Source organism: Propithecus coquereli, unplaced genomic scaffold (assembly GCF_000956105.1).
Source record: "Propithecus coquereli isolate 6110/MARCELLA unplaced genomic scaffold, Pcoq_1.0 Scaffold711, whole genome shotgun sequence".
NCBI classification, from domain to species: domain Eukaryota; kingdom Metazoa; phylum Chordata; class Mammalia; order Primates; family Indriidae; genus Propithecus; species Propithecus coquereli.
The window spans coordinates 534,561-549,292 of record NW_012153186.1 but is presented as its reverse complement, the minus strand read 5'-3'; positions in this window follow the sequence as shown (position 1 = coordinate 549,292).

Genomic DNA, 14,732 nt, shown 5'->3' with positions numbered 1-14,732 from the left:
GTCCTTCTGTATAAGTATAAAAACCAACAAAAAGCAATAGTAAATAAGAGCAAAAAAATCAATAGGCAACCAACAAAAGAAGTACAAAATTGCCCCGGGTCATACTCCGTCTCGTTAGCAACTGAAGCAACTGGAACTCGAACAGGGCGCTGTCACTCGCTGCTCCAAACAGTGAAGGGGGATGAGCAGGGCCGGTTCTGCCCAGGCTGGGTCAGCAGGACCCCCGGTGCAGGCACGTGGGAGGGGGAGCCGCACAGACTTGTCAGGAGGGACGTGGAGAAACGTGGACCAAGACCCTGAAAACTACCAAAGCAGCTTATCCATCCACTCTGATTCCAGGAGTGTCCCACAGAGAAATAAATAGATAGGCACAGAGACACAGGCGGGAATTTAGTTAACTCCACTTTAATAACGAAAAGTTAGGCCAGGCGCAGTGGCTCATGCCTGTGATCCTAGCTCTCTGGGAGGCCGAGGCGGGAGGATCACTTGAGCTCAGGAATTCAAGACCAGCCTGAGAAAAAGCGAGACCCCATCTCTACAGTAATAGAAAAAATTAGCCGAGCATGGTGGCTCACACCTGTAGTCCCAGCTACTGAGGAGGCTGAGGCAGGAGGATCGCTGGAGCCCAGGAGTTTGAGGTTCCTGTGAGCTAGGCTGATGCCACGGCACTCACTCTAGCCAGGGCAACAGAGTAAGACTCTGCCTCAAAAATAAATAAATAAATAAATAAATAAAAATAAAAAGTTAAATATTACTTAATGCCTAACAATACAGTGACATTCTGTGATTACCTTAGTTGTGGCCCCAAAATACTATACGGTGTCCATTTCGTGATCAGAAACATTGTTCAACAACACGGGGCAACAGCAGTAACATACAATCGGATTGAACGCATGCACTGTAACCCTCAACGTGCTTTAAACATATGAATGTGATGCTTGGAAAATACCAGGGAAAGCAGCGGAGGAAGTGGGCAGAGAGAGCCGTGTGAGAGGTGCCTGAGCCCGGGGTGCAGGCCTGGCTTCCCAGTGGAGTTTGGGGAACCTGATGTTCGAATGCCTCTCTCCATGCGGGATGGGATTCAGACAGTAACTGCCCCGCATAGCCGTGGGGATGATCGGCCTGGCCCTGTGTGCAGCGTGGCGTCTGCGAACCTCTGGGACTCCCTGATTGTGCGTGTGGGAGGCTCTGCAAGCCACGTGGGCTTTGCCGCAGCCACACAGCTCCGCCCTTGTGGGGAAAAGCAGCCACAGGCAGTGTGTACACAAATGAGCTGCATGCATGCAGAAAAAAATATTTATAGGCACTGAAGTGGGAGTTTCAGGTAATTGTCACATGCCATGAAATATACTTTTTTGACTTTTCTTTCCAACCATTTAAAAATGTGAAAATTATTCTTAGCCTGGGGGCTGTACAAAAGCAGGCACAGGTCGAACTTGGCCCAAGCACTGTGGTTTGTTTTTTAATAAATTTTGTTGTGTATATTTAGTGTACACACATATGATGTTCCCAGACAGATAAAGGTGGCAAAGTGGTTCCTACGGTGAAGAAAACGAGCAAATCCATCACCTCATGCAGCTTCCCACCTGGTTTGCCGACCCCTGGCGGGACACTGTCTCGGATTTATGTGAGTCACTGAATTACTGTCGTCTATATCTGAGCAAAAGGGAAGGAAACGTAACACAAACCTCGGTATCCTCTCATCACAAGGATTTTTATTTTCTTCTTTATCTTTTTATAGGTTTTCCAATTTTTCTAACTCAAATGTCATGCATAATCATTTCATAATTTTTTCAAAAAGGTAAACTTTAAAATTAATGTAAAACTAAAGTAGAAAAATCTCTGTAAGAAAAGCAGAAAAAGAGAAAAACTAATTTCCATGAAACTCACTTAGTCTCAGTTTCGGTGTTGCTGAGAGGAGTCTTTGCGTGGATGGAAAACAGCTCAGAGAGCACAGGCAGACACCGCGGGTGTGCGGCAACGGAGCGTTTCCTTCAGGGGCGGAACGGAAAATGTTTGCTCTGCGGGTGGACCCTGTCGCGGAGTGGGGGAGGGAAGGGCTGGGCCGGGGGGACCATGTCTGTCATCTGGATAGCCTGTTGAAATCTGTATTCCCCCAGGAAAGGAGCGTCGCTGGGGCACGTGTGTTTAGTGGATACAAAAACGCGGGTTTGAGATGCAGCCTTGGCTTCGCTCACTTGTCTCTGAGTTAAAGTGGATTTCCTGGTGTGAGATCGCTGCTGGTCTGCGCCGTGAGTGGAGTCATGCCCTTCCGTTCGGCTACAGGACCAACCAGTTTGAAACAGTGGTCTAGAGATTAATAAGTAGTCCAGAGATTAATGAAGCTATTCTTTTTCCCCCACTGATTTAGTAAAAGAAAGAGCAAGACGGGTCTGGGAAGATAGTGGTGGACTAGCTTCTGAGTCTCGCAACCTGCACGTGAGGACAGGGCAGGTAGAGAGAAAAAGCAAACACTGATGAGCAACTTTTGCCACAAAACCAGGGGACACCATATCCATAAACCAAAGTCACATGCACGAGGACACACCAACGGCAGGCACCAGCCTGCGGGTGCCCCAATCTGAGGAAGGAGGCGGAGGGAAGCAACAGGGCGTCTGATGAGCCCGGAAAGAGCAGACACTATGGACCTGACAGGTGTGCCCGGGTAAGTCCTGCTGGCCACCTGGGGAGCAGCAGCAAGTGTGCAGCTGCTGGGGGCTGCGCACTGTGGGGTGGGCTTGCTGCAGAGTCCCCTCCGGGGCAGGGCTCCAGGCGGAGGAGACGCTGCTCTGATTGGATCCAGCCGCAGGCAGAGAAAGGGGCAGGCAGAGCCCGAGAGTCTGGGGGGCAACACCGTTCTCTACACACCAAAGAAAAATAACACCAGGAGCAATTCCACGAAGACAGAAACGGTACCCGGAGCCATGCCACTTGCTCATGTTCAGGAAGCTTGATCCACATCAAACGAGCACTAGGAAAGCACCAAGGCCAAATCCCACCTGACGCTTTCTCAGAAAAGGAGTGGACGGCGTCCCCGCAGTGCGGGAGAGAACGGGTCGGCCCGCAGAGCTCGGTCTAAATCAGCTCAAAGAAAATGATACAAACAGGAAAAAAACCCAACAAAAACCAGAATTAGCAAAACACGGAAAAGAATTGAAAGAACACAGGAAATGATTAGAAGAAAATAATCAGAAATGAATAATGAACTAAAAAACTTAAATGAATAAACAAAGAAGATAGAAGAAAAAATTGCAAGAAAGATGCAGAGATGAAAGGATTTGAAAATGAAAAATACTGAAGTAAAGCAACAAAAATTCAACATTTAAATAACAGGTGTCCCTGAAAAGGAAAATCAAAGCTCAAGGGAACACAAGAAACACTAAAAACTATAAGTCAAGAAAACTTTCCTGTAATAAAAAAAAGAAGATGACCTGAAACTGAGTACTGAAAGGGCCTGTGTCTGAGGGCGTGGACCACAGGGCCAACGCCGAGATATTTCTGTGCATTTCCTGGGCTTCTGATGTAACACGCAGGGGCCTTCGGAATCCTCACTCCTGTCCCAGGACAGGGAAAGAGCTGAGAACTCCGAAAATCAACCACCCCGCTCAGATCCATCGAGAAGGGAGGCAAACCGCTGCCCCCAGCTCTGAGGGACAGACAGGTGGGTGCAGGGAGTCACAACGCACCTGCCAAGGCAGAAACCCACGCAAGAACCCGGGGGACCGACTGTGGGCTCAGCGTGGACGCGTCTGGGGGACACTCTAGGGTCCAGTTGCGGGGACCCCACGCTCTGCTGCATTTACCTGCAGGGGCTCGGCCAGGTGCTCACCATGAAAGATCAGAGAAAAGTCCCCTCACGCTCTGTCGGGGGCAGGGGAAGGAACGTTCTAAGGTGGCCGGGCACTGGCTCTTCCTAAGAGGCCTGCCCACGTGGGGGCTGCTCCCCCAGAGCCCACCTGCGGGGTCTGGTCACAGCCTGACGCACCTGGGGGAGGGCAGGTGCCCAAGGGCAGCCCTCGGGAGCCGCCCTGCCCCCGGGCACAGCAACGGCAGGGTGGCAGAGCTCGTCCCCCACCGTGCGCCCCACCCACCGGCTGAGCTGCCTGGCAGACCTCAGGCAGGAGCTCTGCTTGCCCCTCCTGACGGCAAGTCCAGAGAGCTGATCTCAGGGTCGGCTGGTTTGTTTCTCAGTGAATGGTGCAGTTTAGCAATCTAGTCAGGCAGCTCTCAGGACTGGTTAAGTGTTCACGGTTCCGTGTGCCTTTTCTCACGTCGTTCCCTGGGTTAGAAGAATCTAAATGGCTTCGGCTTTTCTGGGACAGTTGTGAGCGGGTCCTATCAAAAGTCTCGTTCACACATTACCCATACCCCAGCCAAGGCTGTGTCCATGTTCCATAAGTGACTAAAATAGGCCGTTTTAGGATTATTTACCTCTTTGCCAGAAGGGAAACGTAATGGAATGCATCTGACTATCGGCAGAAGGTCACTTCTGCATTGCTTAAATTGCAGGTACACACGCACGGTTTAAGCGACCTAATGAATTGCCGTTTGAGAATCAATTTATGGAACGGAGAAAGCGCTGGACTGAAGCAGCTCCTCGCTCTGCCCTGGCATCCCGGGGGACCTGCCAGCGGTGCCTCCCTCACGGCGCCAGCTGCCTCTGCTTCCTAAGAGGCACGTATGGCTGAAAATAGCAAATAGAGGTTGATTTTCCGTGCTCGCCAGCCCAGACTCCACCTTGCAGAGCTTGCGGTGAGATTAATCGAGGGGGACCCTGCAGTCTGGGCTTCTGCAGCTGTTTATTGAAGCAAAGAGAGAGACTGACCTGGGCAAGCGTGTGGGCGGCGCTCTGGCTGGGCTTCGTGGCCTGCTTCCCGCGCACGGGTGGCAGAGGGGGCTCTGGGGCACCATTGGGCCTTGGGTCTGTGGGTGAGTGACGGAGGACACGGCTGCCACCCGGACTTAGGGCTCTGATGCACACGGGCACCGTCCACGCTTTACTGCAGCCTTGAACCTTCCAGTCTGAAGTTTGCAGCTTGTGAATTCGGGTGCTTGCTATTCTTCAAGATGTGGGGATTCTACCTCCAGACCTATGGGACTGGATAGATTTTCTTGGGTTAGGGAAAGTATTTTCAGTAATTCCTATACTCGTTAAAGTTAAAAAGAAAAAAAAAAAACTTGCTCAAGGAAGAGACCGTATCCCCCAAGGCTCCCTGAAGTGCTTCTGTGGCACTCCGTGCAGTGCGGGCTTAGTGCCGGTCACCCTCTCAGTTCCCTTCATCCACGAAAGATCTTTCCTCTGAACATAGTATTCTGGGGTGACAGTGCTCCCTTTGTCTTTGTTTCATTCAGCACTTTAAAGACATCGCTCCTCTGTTAGTGGGGCCTTTCGGATCCTGTTTCTGCTTTTAAGGTTTTCTCTTTAACTGGGGTTTGCAGAAGTACGACTGTCACAAACCTACCTTTGGTTTTCTTTGCATGATCTATCTTCATAGTCAATGATTATCCTGAATCTGTAAGTCATCGTTTTCAGTTTTTTCCTCACTGTTCTTCAGATTGATAATTTGCATTGGCTCATGTTCAAGTTCACCGACTTTCGTGCCATATGTAATCTGCTGTTACGACCATCAGGTGATTTCTTTAAATGGCAGTTTGGGAACTTACGTTTCCTTTTCTCTGCCGAGATTTCGCTATGTCTGTATGCACTGGAAGCGTATTTTCATTTACGCGCATGGACGTGGTTACGGTATGTCTGGGAGTCCTCGTCTGTGCGCACACCTGAGTCTCGCGGCATCTGCCTCTGTTGCTGTCCATCCCGTTTCTCCGCGTGCCGACTCGGATGCCTGGGCGTGTCCCCAAGGAGCATGGGTTTTTCGTGTTTGTTTAGCAGGCCGTTACCTTGGCTGAACTCAACTTAGATTTCTCTTGGTTGTGAAGACACGTTACAGAATTTCTTTGACTTTGTTTCTATGGCCTTGAGAGTTTTGAGAACCCCCAGTCGTACGTATGTAGAATGTCCTCAGCTGGTATTTGTCTGATGCTTTTCTCATGATTAGATTGAGATAATGAGATTTTTTTTTTTTGAGGAACTCCTACAGGTAAAGTACAATCACATCAAAGGTTAGGAATTGTCTGGATTAAAGTTTGCTCTCTTTTTCTGGGCTTCAGCAAATGCTTGACGCTTTGTGTTCCCCGTTACAGGGCGGTGCAGAGTGGGCTCTGAGAAACCTCCTGCTCTTCTCCCGCACCCTCAGCACTTGGCGCTGCACCCCGACACCCCGGCAAGCCCTGCTCTCCCGGCTGTCCCTGCGGTATTGCCTTTTCCCGACGGCCGCTCTGTGGGAATCGCGCACGTGTCGCTCTTTCAGACTGGACCTTCCCTCAGCCATGGGCATTTAGGTTTCATCTGCGCCTTTCACGGCTTGATTGTTTTTTGTCATTGAAAAATACTCAAAAGGGCAGGCGGCAGCATTAGGGGGTCGATTGGAATCAGCTGTGGGGCAGGAATTTCCGAAGTCTGGTTGTTTCCTTAGGGAGGGAAGCGCGAGGCTGGTTAAAGAGGGAGGGGCTGGAACAGGCGAGTCTGACCTCCCAGCCTCCCTTCCCATCCTGGCCAGAAACGCAGTTCTAAGGTTTCTCTGGGGTCCCCTTGGCCAAGAAGGGGTCCATTAAGTCAGCTGGGGGGACTTAGGATTTTATTTTTATTTCTCAATATCTAAGTGTTTCTTTTATGTTTGGTGCTGTTATGAATAATATTGTTTTAAACTTCAAGTGTTAATTGTTTACTACTAGAATATAGGAGAGCACTTGATTTCTGTTTATTAACCCTGTAACCCATAACCTTCCATATTTATTTATGTATCTCAGGAGTTTTTGGCCGATTTAGGGGGATTTTCTAAATAAGCAATCATGTCCTCTGCAAATAGAGACAGTTTTATTTATTTCTTCATTTCCAACCTACATGCTTCCTATTTCTTTTTTGTCCTATTGCGCTGGCTGGGCTTTCAGTGCAGTGTGTGACTGGCACCGTGAGAGGACACATCCTTGCCTCTGGGAACAGCGGTAAAGGTTACGAAAAGGGCAACAAAATGTTCTGTGAGTTTTCTCTCCAAAACCCCACCCTTATGGTAATTAAGATCTGCATTCCTTCCCGGGGACAGTAATCAAAGGGGAAGAAAAAGGTTCTTTGCTGTTAGTTTTCTAGTATCTTAAACCCCAGAGAGGGTTCAACAGAACTGTCACAAGACCGTAGTCCATGGAGAAAAGGTCCCCAAGACCATGAATTGTAGCTAAACAACAACAGCCTGAAGCCACGACATGTGATACGGGTCACGGAGACCCCAGCCCAACTGCTGAAAACCTCCTCGTAAAAAGCCCTGTTTTTCTGCTTAAAGGCAGGATGGTGTCTTTCGAGACACTAGTCCACCGCCCTCCTCACTTGCTGTCAAAGTGATAAACTTCTCTTTCCTTTTCCTGAAACCACTTGTTTCTGTTCTTCATTCTCACTGATTCGGCCTCAGAGGAAAGAACTGAACTTTGAGTGACATTCTCCTGCTTTTAGAGGAAAAGCATCCCTTTCTGTCTTTTAAGCATGACGTCACCTGTAGGCTTTTTGTAGATTTAAAAAAAATAAGATTGTGGAAGTTCCCATCTATTCATAGTTTGCTGAGAGTTTTTACTTTGAGTTAGTACTGGATTTTGTCCCATGGTTTTTATGAATCGATTGATAGGATCATGTGGTTTTTCTTCTTTAGCCTGTTGATGTGGAGTATCACCTCGATGGGTTTTCCAATATCGAACCAGACTTGGGAACTCGGAATAGCTCCTGCTTGGTCTGTGCACACTTCCCTTCTCCACGGTTGGATTTGATCGGTGTAGGCACCAAGGCCCTCGGTCCCCCACAGATTTGCTGAGACGTCACTGACGTGAGGCGGATTGATTAATAGGAGAAAAGGGCACACAGTGTATTTAACGTGTACGTGCAGGAGCGCTCAGAGTGAAGACTCAACCGCCCCGCGAGGTGCGGAAGTTTGTAAAGATGGGATCTTGCATTGTGGCCGACAAACTGTTAGTGGCAAGACAGGTTATGGGAGGGAGGAAGGAAGGGGCTCGCTAGCAAAGGGGTCTTGTTCTGTCGATGAAACCGCAGAGGTGGCCGCCCTCGGAGAGAATAGACGGTAAATATGTCTTTTCAGGCCTTCAGAGGTGTCAGACGGAGTTAATCTTTCCCAGATGGGATAAGCAAAGACCCGGCCGCATAAATGGGGATTCTCTACACAGATTTCTCCCCACAGAAGACAGCCTTGCAGTGTGACTTCTCTCTGCCTGGCCCGTGGCAGCCATCTCAAAATATATCGGAGAAATACACTTTGGGGTAAAATATTCTAATTTCCTTTATTGGCTAATGTTTTATTTAGGACTTTTGTGTCTGTGTTCATAAGAGATGCCGGATCATGATTTTCCTTTCTTGAATTGTCTATCACGTTTTGGTATCAGGGCGAGGACTGAACTCTGGTCTTTGTCTTTGCCCCTCCCCTCCAAATTCTTTTCTAGGGGGCCTGGTGAGTCTCGCCTACAAATGATAAAAACTCAGTGAACGGGTTTTTATGATGTGGTTTACTTCCCAACCTGATTCTGGTAGAACGTTACATGAAAGACAGAAGACCCCTAAACATCCCTTTCAGTGGACTCCTGGTCTTTCGGACAAAAACCTAACTGTTTTAGCTAATTATCCACTAACGAATCCCTAAATCCACCTGTGACTTGCAAGACCCTACTTCCAGATGTCCTGCCCTTTTTGGGTCAAACCAATGTATGCCCTCCATGTATCGATTTATTATTCTACCTGTAATTCCTGCCTCCCCAAAATGTATAAAACCAAACCGTGACGCAGCCACAGCGAGTCCACTTGCTCAAGGCTTCTTGGGCGTGCCTCTGGGCCATGGTCCTCAAATCTGGCTCAGAATAGAGCTCCTTAAATTACTTTAAGAGTTTGTCTTCTTTTCCGATGACAAGGGTAATGCTGGCTTCTTTGAATGAGTATTCCCTTCTGCTTCTATATTTTGGAAAATATTATGGAGAACTGGTATGTTTTGTTTCTTAAACACTTAGAAGAATTCACTGGTGAAATCAATTGTAAAATAAAACTGAATCCCTGACCGACTGAACAGACCCCCCTCTTGGCCAAAGGGACCTCAGAAAACCTTAACACTGAGTTCCCAGCCACGAAAGGAGGGAGGCTGGACACACTCGTTGCACCCCCTCCCTTTCGGAGCTCAGATACAACCGACCAGCATTAATGTGAACACAGAGACCAAAAGACTGACAAGATAGACTCTTGGTGACAGTAAAGTACTCAATTATTAACAGGACCTGAGGCTGTGCAAGGCAAAGTTTCCCTCACACCTGCAGGCCATCGATTCGCTTAACAGATCACGCCAGCCGAGTACGTAAACTGCGGCTTCGCTCTAACAGACTGCCTTATCTTCACTTAAAACATTTCAAGTCTTCAGACAAAGCTTTATTTCTTCAAATTTACAATTTACAATTTCTTCCAATTTACAAATTAAAGAATCTTTGAACCCACTTATAACCTGCAAGTCCCCACTGTGAGATGTCCCAACTTTTTGGGACATGTGGTATTCCAATCACAGGTATGTGCAACTGTTGAAAACTGGCCACAATCCTTGAATGTTTTTGTTCTTTTTCTTCATTAGATTTTCTGTGTGCGTTTCATTTTAGGGATTTGCCATCGACCTGCCTTCAAGTTCTGTGACTCTCTCCTCGGCCACGCTGGGCGCACCGATGAAAACTCCTCATTGCTGCCAGTGCATCTTCTTCTGGGTCTCAGCGCCTGTCCCTCTGCCCCTCCCCGTCCGCGCTCTGCACCTGTGCACGCCCCTGCCACACGCCACCCTGCCCACCAGGGCTCCGGCACTTCTCCACGGTCACCTACGTCCCGTCTGCCAACCCCACCAGGGCCCATCTGGGTCTGGCTCTGACGCGCCTCTGTCTTCTCAGACTGCCTCTTTCCCGCCCCTGGGTGTGCCTCGTCACTTTTTGGTCAAAGCCGGACATGTTGTCCTGGACCTGAGAAACAGATGTAAGTGTGCCTAGGAGCTGGTCTTTACTGACGGTTTTTCCAGCTATGGGTGTGGAGACTTCACGTTCTTCTCTCGTGCTTACTTTCGTCTCCTCTCTTGACTTGGAGCTTCCCGGGACTCCTCCTCAGAGAGTCCGCGTCCTCCAGCCCTTCCCGCTGGAATCGCGGTTACTGTGCTAGACCCTAGTGGCACGGTGACAAGTGTGGGGGAGGGGAAGCACTCCGTAATCTGACAATTCAGCCTTAACTGCTAGCAGGTGGGTGTCCCTGGGAAGCTGCCACCACGTTTCTTCACGTGCAGCTTCTTTGCTCTCCTCAGTTGAAACGGGAAGATGAGAAGAATGTTCTCAGGGCCAGAGACAGGCTCTGGTGTTTTCCCCTGGGGAGTGGCCCTTCATCACGGGCAGCGCTGTGCTCATTGCGTGGTGTCCACGCCTGCTGCTTGCTCTTCCCCAGCAGAGCCACGAGGGGGGTCTTCCTCAGGTCCTCACCGGGGGTCTCGCTGGGGCTCCTGGGAGTAACGCCCACAGGTGTGGGGCCCAGTGGGGAGGGGCCCGTCCCACAGGCCACCATGGTGTGCTCCTCCCAGGCGAGGCTCCAGTGGGAGCAGGTCAGCTGTGACGTCCAGACTTCAGAAGGGAGGTTTGCCCTGACCCCTCAGCTCTCTGTGGATCCAAGGAAAGTCGTTGACTTTCAGTTTTCCCAGGCTTTTCTTGTCATAGAGACAGGGATGATGAACTCGGAATCCCCTCGGCCCAGAGTTGTGCTGGCCAGTCCCCACCTAAAACAGAACCTGCGGTCACGCAGCCTAATAAAGACAAACGCCAGGAAATAGAGCAACGTACTTTCATTAGCTGAGAAAGAATAAAATTCCATCTGCTGTGCAGCGTCATTCTTAAAATTATCTCTGCTTGCCGTTCGATTCTGAGACCGTCTGGCGAGGAGGGAGTCCTGCCTCGGAGAGCAGATCCCGCCTCGCGGAACTCGCTCCCGAGTCCTGCCTGAGGTTGCGCAGGTTTTTCCCACCTGCTTCCTCGACGTGCCCGCACTGCAGCGTCTACGCGAGCCCCCGAGCTCACTGGTGTCTTCGTCCCTGGCATGTTCTCATCATCACTCGGGGGGGTGCTTGCAGGGGTGTGGGGTGGCATTTATTCCACAACAACGGAAATGAGGCTGCCAGACACGGAGGTTCTCGGGTGTGACCCATTGCAGCTGGCGGTCTCCATAAAGCTCACATTTGTCTATGACTTGCTCACCTACTGAGCGTGTCTACCTGCTTCACGTCACGTGACTCTTGGTCTGACGGGACCAAAGTTCTAAGGGGCAGCGACCCTGTGGTTTGCTCACCGATGACCGCCCAGCCGCCCTGGATGTCTGCATGTGGAGGGGGTCCAGCGATATTAGCTTTAAAGCAGCAGTTTTACAGATGAGGAAGCTGAGCTTCATGATGCGAGCCCGCCACGAACCCGCGTACGTACAGCTTCCCGTGCACAAATGGGGACGTGTCTCCAGGAGAAACCGAGGCAACGTCTGCACCTTGAAAGGGACAAGAACCAATTAAGTGACTTTACAGGCCCGGTAACTAACGAAAACAAACATGGAGGTGTGTGGCAGGGGTGGATTTTAACCCTCCCACTGAGACCTCAGGGTCCGAGTGGGGTTTCCTCACCTGTTGAGAAGAGGCGGTTCTGCGGTCTCCGACCTGAGCAGGTGGGGGGCGTCCCACCCTGGGAGGGAGCCCAGGCGGCCTTCTTCTGAACTGCTCTTCCTCCCTGGCTCCCAGTGAGGGCTGGTGACAAGTCTCGGGGAAGGTGACACCCTGGCCCGTATGTGCGTCTACACCGCTGGTGTAGATTCAGCCAGTGGGATGCTAATCGCTGGTCCCAAGAGGGGAAAACGCTGAGAGACACGGTGGCTGAGAAGCTAGTTTTCCGGGCTCACCGTCTGGAGGAGAAGCCCCCACTGGCGCAGTGTCGCCAGCTGGGAGCTGAGCCGAGATGGGTGGAGGGACCGCCATGCTGGTGGAGAGGCCACCCCAGCTCAGGTTCCACCTGGAGACGGCTCCCCTCGGGGTTGGGAGCTTCCTCAGGGGTCCCTGGAGCCCCATACTGGTTTCCGGTCTTCCTGGTGCCTGGCCGGGCAGCAGCCAGTGTCCCCACCGTGGCCCTGAGCCGGCCCAGTCCTCTCTCGAGCATTCGGAACGGCTGCCCTGGCCGGGGCTCCCATGTCGCCAGAACAGACTCACGAAGGACAGATTTCCGGGTCCTGGGGGGCCTCACTGGGCAATTCCAGCGTGTGCCAGAGCAGGCAGTGGTCAGAGCCCGAGCACCCGAATATCACCCCACCCGCCGTCAGTCCCCGGAGCTTCTTTTCACAGGCAGAGGTTCGTGTTGTCGGGAAACTCCTGGTTTCTGCTGCAAAGCCGCGCTGGCGGGTCCAAGCCAGATACTCGCGCTGGATGTCACTGGACACTTCCTGGACTTGTTTTCTTCAAAGACACATCTGAGAGGGAGTCACAGGCCACCAGCATATGCCTGCACGTTTAAATAAAATATGATAGAGTTTCCTTTAAATATTTAACAAACACTTCATGCTATACTTGGCAGTGATAGAAGAATCCCAAGTGTACAATCAACCCAGTTTCCAAGATTTTATGTTACCTGAATTAATATTCTGAAAATAAAATTTCCTGGTTTAAAATATTGGCACTAAGCAAACAACAAAGCAAAGCAAAACAAAAAAATAATGCTCTTAACTTTTCTGGTGAATCGTGTCTGAAATTGCTATTCGGGAAAACTTTGTCTGCAAAAGCGGCACCCACTGCCGGGTGGAACTTACCTGGGGACAGGCGGGAGTGTAACGGTGATGCTCAAACGCGGGGCCCCTGCGAAGGCGGTTGCGTGGGGACTTGGTCCTGGGGTGCAGCTAAACTGGAGCGCAGACGCCCCCCCTGCAGCCTAACAAGTGTGTGCCTTGAGGTGGCTCTGCCGTTGGTGGCCTGGCCTCTTTGTTGTTCCTTTTCTCTCCCAACCACCCCTGTCTCCCAGCCATCCTCACTTCTGCTGAACCTCACGTGCTCGCTCCCCAAGGATGACATTTTGTGCAGTTCCTTCCTGGGACCACCTGTGCAGGCAGTTGCTGGCATCTTTGATGATGGGCTAGATGGTCCCTGCACACAGGCCCTTCTTTGGGATGTCTGGGGCTGGTGGGGACAGCCCCAGAGCTGTGATGGCCGAGGGCGCAAGCCCACAGCAAAAACTCCAGCACACTCCCCTCGGGCTGCAGAAAATGCAGGGTGGGGTCGCGCCTTCCCTCCTCTCCACTTCAAATTACCCTTGATGAGCTCCTGGTGGATAAACCTCAGCAACGTGTGCAATAATTAGTAAAAAATAAATGTGTACTTAAGTATTAATGAAATGAATATTTAGCAGGTTATTTGAGATCTTTGTTATATCCTGAAATGTTTAAAAAATAATGAGAGATTTATTAAAACTTTAAACTGTGACTCAGTAAGAGTTTTCACAATGTACCTTTCTTCCTAAATTCAGAAAACAGATGTTTCCTACGGGTAGGTGGCCGGGCCCCAGCACAGCTGGAGACAGACACCCTGGACGGAACGGCAGCTCTAGGGGACGCTTTACAAAGCAGGGGCTAGAGCGCTGGGCATGGAAAGCAAGAGCGGATCCGGAACAGAGGACTGGGGCCTCCTGGCCTCACCGGGCTGCCGGAGGACCCGGATCTGAGCTCAGGCTGCAGAACCAGGCCCAGAACAGCAGGGCGGGCCTCTCCCGGGGCTGCTGCCTGCCACGGACGCCACGGAAGAGGCAGCCCAGGCTGCTTCTCAAAACTGCCACGGCTGGAGGCTACACGGCAAGGTTACCTCCCACAGCTCTGAGGGTGGGGGAGTCTGAGGTCAGGGTGCCGGCAGGTCTGGTGGGCTGTCTTCCTCCTGATCCCGCATGCGGCCCCACCCTCCTACCTATCCCCTCCCCAAGGCCCACCTCCAAATGCCGTTGCCTTATTTGGATGTACGGATTTGGGGGACACAGGCATTGGGTCCACGGCTGTTGGAGTCGGGAAGAGCCCTACGGCAGCCCTGTGGAAGGGCCGCTGGTGCCACCTCAGCGACACTCGGAGGACAGACACCAGCTGCCAACGCTGGGGGGTTCCCACGGCCAGGCCAGCCCCAGGAGTGAACAGGCACCCCCCCACCCCCGGCCCCGCAACACACACCTGAGTCGGCCGTGCTCAGGCCCTGCTCGGATGCAGCTCCTGGGCCCACAGCCCTTGGCTACATGGGGAGCTGGAAAGGGTCGTCTGGGGTCTCCAGACTTTGCGGCCTGGGGTCTCAGAGGCACCCGGACCCAGGCAGTGCTGCAGCCCAGTGCGCGGCCCATACCGTCCCGACGGTAGGCGCCCTGAACCAGGAATGGACTTGGATCATCCCTGCTGCTGTCGGTTTATGCCCCGTGACCTAGAACCACAGGCGGCGTCTTCGTCTTGGGAGGGGACCCCCCGAGCACCCACGAGCCCTGCCACAGTGGGCGTCATGCACTGAGAGGCCGCGCTGGTGACAGTCTATTGCAAGGTGGCCGCAATGACACCTGCCCAACACACCCTGGTCGGGAAG